This window comes from Simochromis diagramma, unplaced genomic scaffold (assembly GCF_900408965.1).
Source record: "Simochromis diagramma unplaced genomic scaffold, fSimDia1.1 OVJJ01000031.1, whole genome shotgun sequence".
Lineage (NCBI taxonomy): Eukaryota > Metazoa > Chordata > Actinopteri > Cichliformes > Cichlidae > Simochromis > Simochromis diagramma.
This window is the reverse complement of record NW_024386983.1, coordinates 1,017,785-1,024,933: the sequence shown is the minus strand read 5'-3', so window position 1 is coordinate 1,024,933 and position 7,149 is coordinate 1,017,785.

Here is a 7,149-nt window from a genome sequence, read left to right as displayed (position 1 = left end):
GCCCCTCTTGTTTGGTTTAATATTCGCATTTTGTGAAACGGAATCAACCACAAGAAGTCCAAAACTGCGACGCGGGTGAGACTGCTGCAGATAATAAGCATGATATGAACCAGAACACAGGATACCACGAAACAGACCTCGTCATCATCGAAACCAGCTCATTTTCTTTGCTCCAAAAAGACAGAAAATCTTTACAGTTCAGATGTTTGATTGAATCTAAGGTGAGGTTACTGTTTCAGACTAAATCTGCTCCGTGTGATGTTTCAAATGTTCTGTGCACAAACACTCATAATAAAGCTTTATTGGCAGCACATAAAGACAATGACCGTCTGCATCTTAACATCACACCTGAATCCAAACAGTTAGAATTCTATTACTGTGCTGTTACATGAAACTAACATTACTCAGATAAACCTGCTAATACTGGGCTCGAGCTTAGTTATTACTTGGTATTTACTCAATAATTACATTTTGTAATTACATAATCATTCCACTAGCACCACATTATGTTTCTGAGCTGTGCTGTGACGCGCTTCAAGCAGCTTTACTTTAGGTTTCTGCTGCAGAATGACTTTAAATAAACAGATTCAATCAGTGACGCAGTTTGTTGCCAGTAACACAACATTTCAGCAGTTTGTCGTGCTGGACTCGGCCCGAACCACCGCACGGCTCCGCCACGAGGGCGTGGCCGGGATGCAGCTGAGACCGGCCGAGGTTTGTTTTCCTTCAGCGTCTTGTTGTCTCTGTTTCCATTCAGCATCACAACACGAGTGCTAAGTATAACTCCAGAGAGAGGGTGTGTGTGTGAGTGTGTGAGAGAGAGGAAAGAGCTGAAAGCAGGCTAATTGACCCACTGCACAGTGGCTTAGAGGGCTAACGCTAACCCCTGCTGCCCATCATTAGCTGTTGACTGGATTAAATCCACTTTAGCAAATGGACACGATGCTGAAATCCATCCGACTGCATCCATCACTGAGTCAGCATCATGCAGAGTGTGCTGGTTTAGGTTTAGGCTGCTTTCAGACGCTAAAGGCAGCGTTTTCTTTATTTCTTCACGTTATTTATCAAATGTCTGTGCGATGCAGCCGTGCAGTCTATGCACGCCATGGATCTCATGTATCTGCAGAATCTTCCAGAACAGGCCTGAACGTGTCACTGTGGGCTGTTTACACGTGAAAATGACCTGAAAAGCATGAGTGGGATAAACACTTCCCTCTGTGCACCATTTAGTGGGTTTGATTTCTCTGATTAAGCTCATTATCAGTGCTTTATGTAATCTGAGATCCCAGCGGGACACAACGACAACGGGACTCAGCTGAGGCCACGATCGAGGTTACGCAACACAACCCTATGAGTCAGCGTGGACACACACACACACACACACACACACACACACACACACACACACACACACACACACAGGTGAAGTGCACAAGCTTCCAGGTCAAATGATCCGGGCTGATTTAGGACCAGTGAAGGCGACACGCACATACATGTTACATGTATTCACTTCATGTTTATGGCACATGTACTAAACACAACTTCATGTAGATTTACTGAAACAAAAATAAAGAAATGAGAGATTCCTGATGAAAGCCTGAGCAGCACCAAAGTTACAGCCACGCTCAGCATTCTGACAACAGAGATCATCTGTGTTAATAAACATGAGTTTGGATTATATTCCAGATTATTGTTGACTGGACGACGACACCGAGAAACAAAAAGCGTTTCTGTCCCTACAGGTACAAACTGCAGCACGTCGCCTCTAAGGAGGCGCTTTTGACCTTTTGTAAGGCCACTGTGCTACATCCATGTTCTCAAACAGGAACAAACGCGTTCACAGTCACAGGCTCTTCTGGATTTTTCTATGTGCACCATCAGGAGAAAGTCAGTGTCCAGACACGTAAGACGTATTTCCCAAAATCTCCACGATGTCCAAGATGTTCCCGTTTTAAAGATAACCACGTTGTCCCGTGTTCAAAATGTTCCTTCATTAGCAAAACTAACACATCCAGCAGTTTCCTTATAGCCAAAACATCCCAGCAAAGTAGCAAAGCCTTTCCCAGTAATAATTTTATCATCAATAACTAACAAACTGCCCCCCCCCCAATAATATTCCTGCTTTCTAAAAATTCAAACTTTCCAGTAAATTTCTAAAATCTCCAGATGTTCCATAATGTTCCGACTTTCCTAAGACCTTCCAGCGAGCCTTGAATCTGACCACATGAAAGTGTTTTCACTTTTTTAAATGTCTTCTCGTGGAAGCAACTTTTCCTTTTTCCTGCAACACAGTGTCGAAGAATACTCCTACTTTCCAAAACGAACATTTTCCCCCAATTTTCCTCGTGAACAAAAATATTTTCATTTCCACAAATCGACCGGCTCAGTTCACACACTGGAGCAACATCGACCTCTTACTGGGAATACTGGGAAACCTCTGTTACCACCAACAAACAGCTCCTTTTACAGATTACATGGCAAACTGCGCACTATTTAAAATATCCATACTTTCCAACATATTATGGATAAATCTCCTCATGCATATTCAAAGATGTCCGTGTTTTCTTAGATCGGCCCACTCAGCTCGCAGACTGGAGAAGGATCGATCTGTTACTGGGAATACTGGGAACGCTCCGCTCTACCCAGCAAAGAGCTCGTTTTAAAGATTGACCGACACGCAGACCTGAGCGCTTATAACGCGACAGCTGCGCGATATTTGTGTCGGTTTGTGGTGGTTAGAAGCTGTTAGACGCCACGTGATGTGGGAGGCGGAGGAAGGGAGGAAGGAAAGGAGGAGGGGAGAGGAAGGAGGCCATGGCAGCTTCAGCATCCTCCTCCTCCTCCACCCAGCCTCCATTTTACATCAAACCAAACATGAAGACAAAATCGCTGCGAACCGAGTCAGAACATGCCCGAACCCACGGTCTCCTCCCCACGCAGCGTGTTTCTGACGCTGAGTGATGAAAATGTTGGGATTCGGGCTCGGTGCGCGTTTGTGGCGATGTGCGCAGTGAAGGCCAGGACGGGAAAAACGCCCCTGTGACACAATGAAAACATCGGCAGGCTGCTCAAAGCCCACCGGAGCCACTTTAAAGAGATTTGAAGCTGCTGCTGTTTTCTCCATCCTTCCTCCTCAGCATCGTCATCCTCGCTAAAGCACCTGCTCTGCCTCCATCGTCTCGTCGCCTCCAAACCCCGTAAATGAAGCTCAGCTCGGACTCAAATCTGCGCTTTGGCGTGTTTTACTTACCTGAGAACAAGCCGCTGGTTGATGAGTGGGTGACGAGCTTCTCTCCTGTCTGATGGCAGCTCCGCAGCACTCACCTCTGTGACGCTGCGCTCCTTCCGCCGCTGTATATAGTCCTCCCTCTCTCTCCCCGCCCAGACGGTTCTGGCTGTTTCCGTCTGCGTCGCTCCACCGCCTCTCTCCCTCACCTCACCGCAAACACTTTAAAAGTCGATGAAACGTCTGAGGAGACGTTAGACTATTTTTTAAAAGTGGTAAACGTGTATGATTACAATTATAATAACGCCCCAATATCTGAAGTATGACTCATTTAAAAATCTCTGTGCTTTCACTATAAAACAGCGGCATAAAGTGAGCTAAAGAACAAAAATAAACTTCATTTCACCTCTCAAATATCACTGTGTGTGTCTCCTATATGATATATTTAACTGACATTTTTTGTTGTAACAACCAACGATTTATGCAGGAAAATAATGACTATACAAAGTTGCCCAAAGGTTTGCATCCCGCTGTATAATTCCGTCCATTCTGGTTACTCACACTGAAATCTACCATCTTCATCACTGCCATGTTCAGCTCTGCTTCCTGTCATTCTGTCAGCGCCAGCATCTCCAAACCACACATCACAGCATGTCTCACTACCATTTATTTTTATTTAAAAAGGACAATGCACATTAATCTACATGAGCACCTGTATTCATTATGTAAATATTTAGCTGCTAGCCAGGTTGATGGCATATTAAATTCTTTCACGCTTGACACTCATCCCCACCCTGCCTGCACTCTCTTCTTCACCTTCATCTGTTCACCTTTCCACCCGTCTCCCTCTCATTGGCACACGTGTATTCTCTCTCACTGCCACTGGCCTTCATTCGTCTTCTCTTCAGTGCATACCTCCACCTCTCCAGCTGCTCCCTACTCTCAGTACCAACCAAAATACCATCTGCAAATATCAGAGACTCATGCCTCACCTCTTCTGTCAACTTGCCCATCACCACTGCAAACAAGAAGGGGCTCAGATGTGTGCGCGTGTGTGTGTGCTTTGTTTTTGCTCTTTGCTGCATTGTTTTCTGTGTTAGTTGCCAAGATTTGGATTTGGCGCCTTGCCTGGGATTGAATCACCATAATGACCCTAATATCACTGAAACGCACAGTTGCGGCTTTCAGGAGTCATTTGAATTTTGCGATTGCGTGAATGGTTGAAGAAGTAGGTTAGTTTGACCTAAAAGACCTCGTGGGTTAACCTAGTTCCAACAGTTCTTTCATCAGTTTTACTGCAGCACTGCACATCACCTTTGTTCTTGAAACTCCGTACCATTGCACTTCTCAGTTCCTCCGGTGTCCTCTCACTCTCCTGGATTGCGTTAAACAAGCTGGTTAAAAAGTTCATCAGCAGGTATTTCATCTGGACCAACTGGACCCTGCTGTAGCTGCCCTCACTTCCTCCTTACAAATCTTCTGCATTTCCTGAAGAACCATCTCCTATTTCTTTCAGATTGCACCTCCATCATAAGATATATTCAACCTGTGCACCTTCCTCCCTTTTCTTGAACTATGGGTTCGCCACAGTCATTTCCATTCTTATTCTTCTTTTTGCAAAATTTGCCACTATTTGTTCTTCAGCATTTATCTCATTAACACCACACCTGCCCAACACATCTAAATCCCCTCTGTTCCCTTCACCTACATGTTTACTGAGGCTCCAGATTCTTACATTTGAGCTTCTTCCCTCTAGTCTAATAGTTACTATTCCTCTTACACTTTCCAGCTTTCAGTTTAAAGTTCTCAAATTTGATCAGTTGTCTGATCTTAAAATTACCAACAGCATTATTTTTTTATGTAACTCCTCTGAGCTCCATACAAGCAATGACCACTTTAAGACATGCAGATCAGTGCTTCTTCTCTCACTCTTGTATGTGGCTTAGATGGTTTAAAGCCTGTGCACTGTCCGTCAAAGTCCTCCAACCATCCTCTCTGAGATTAACTTAAGATCTACAGTATGTAGCGAACAGAAGCCAAAACTGGAGTAATATGTGATTTCCTGTTAGTGCTATAGTTATGTCACGTACAGGTCTGGTGACCCACTGTTTCTGTGTTTGGTTTAAGTTATTTTATTTGAATGATTGCTTCCTGCTTGTATTATATTTATAGTTCCTGGTTTCTGTTCTGTTTCAGGGCCTCCCCTGAGTTCCTGGTGTTGTGTCTCCACTGAAGGTTTCCTTCTGTATTCTTGTTCTCCTTATTTGTCTCCATGTGTTGTATGTTTGTCTCAGTTCTCTGTCACTGCGTCTTCCCTGTGTTCCTCCCCAGTCAGTCACGTCTCCTTGTCTGTCTTCTGTTTCTTGTCCTGTGTTCAGTGCATTGAGTTTTGAGTTTTCCCCGTCGTCTCATTATGTCAGATTAGTCCCAGCTGTGTTTGCCTCCTGTTTCCCATTTCCTTGTTAGTCCCTCGTGTATTTAAGTGCTGTGATTTCCCCTTACAGTGCTGTTTTTCTTCTGTGCTCCTGGTGATGTTCTGGTTCTCTGTTTTCTGGTTTGAGCTTCATGTTTTGAGTTTCTAGTTTCGTTTTCTTGTATTACATGTTCGAGTTTTCTCGAGTTAAGAGATAGAAAAAAAAAAAAAAAAGACTGACTTTTCCTTTTTTTTTTTATGCTCCAAACCTGAAAACAATCAATGACTTTTGTTTCTGGGCCCAAGAACCACAGGACCGTGTCTCTAATGTAAACTTGCAAAATTAGAAACTGAACATGCTCCGACTGAAATGCCCTAGAATCTGAGTTTCCTTTTCCTTTTCAATAAAAAGGTTAAGGGAAATTTAGTTTTAGCATTTTTCCTTCCTTGTAATGAAAGTGACATTGGTGAACGGGTGTGAGAAGAAATAATAAAAACATCTCCTCCCATGATTCAGCGTCTTTCACATTAAGTATTAACGTCAATAACACAATATAATATTAAGCGCAGATGATATAATAAGTTTATAATAATATAATATCAAGATGGCAGACACAGAATCACAGCTAAACTGGATTAAATCTGTCATTTGTGGATCAACGCCGCCCTCTAGTGGACACAGATATTCACATAATGTCGCTATGATGACACGGAGCTGTCAGCAAACACAGGTTTGTATATTAATACAGTAATTACAACAGATAACACCGTCTGGTAAACATTAGCTCTACACAATAACAACAACAATGAACGTATAAATGGAAATATAGCCTGTGAAGCCAGGCTACTACATGCTTCACTATTACAACGTGGCTACTCTCACACTGGCAGTAACAAAGTGTCTACATGGGTGAATTTCCTCCATTAGTCTGGTAACGCAGGAAGATAAATAAGCAGGGTAAGAAGGCGGGTGTATCCACGCCCACTTACTTCCACCATTAAAGTTCTGACCAGTCCATCTGATCCTGGGAAAGTTTCTGTGATTCATCCCACCAGCCACAGTGCACAGGGAAGCCGTGGATCTACAATCATAACTGCTTTGCCCCCAAGAATGTCAGGAGTCTTGAAGTGCCACTTTTGTCTGCTCTGCAGGCTCGGAAGAAAATATTTAAATGAAACGCTTCCAAAAGTTTTGGCCAGTACCTGGTTGTGAGGCCATCTCTGTTTAATCAATAGCTGTCTCAACTCAGAGGCCGCATCCTTCCAGGACCCGGCCTTCTCGGTCTACGTGGGCCGGGTCCTCAGAAGGTCGGGTAGGCCGGAAGTGAGCGGCTGTGAAATTGGACGGTGTGGCCTTCAGATCTGCGTCACCGCTGTCTCTGTGGAGTTTAATAAACTGGGCCGTCTGCTCCTTGCTATCTGAATATAACAGGACGCTGGAGTAAACTCTCGACCGTCTCACATTTCTGTTTAATCGGTTTTCTGTTTGACGTTTATTCAGCTGTGTGAA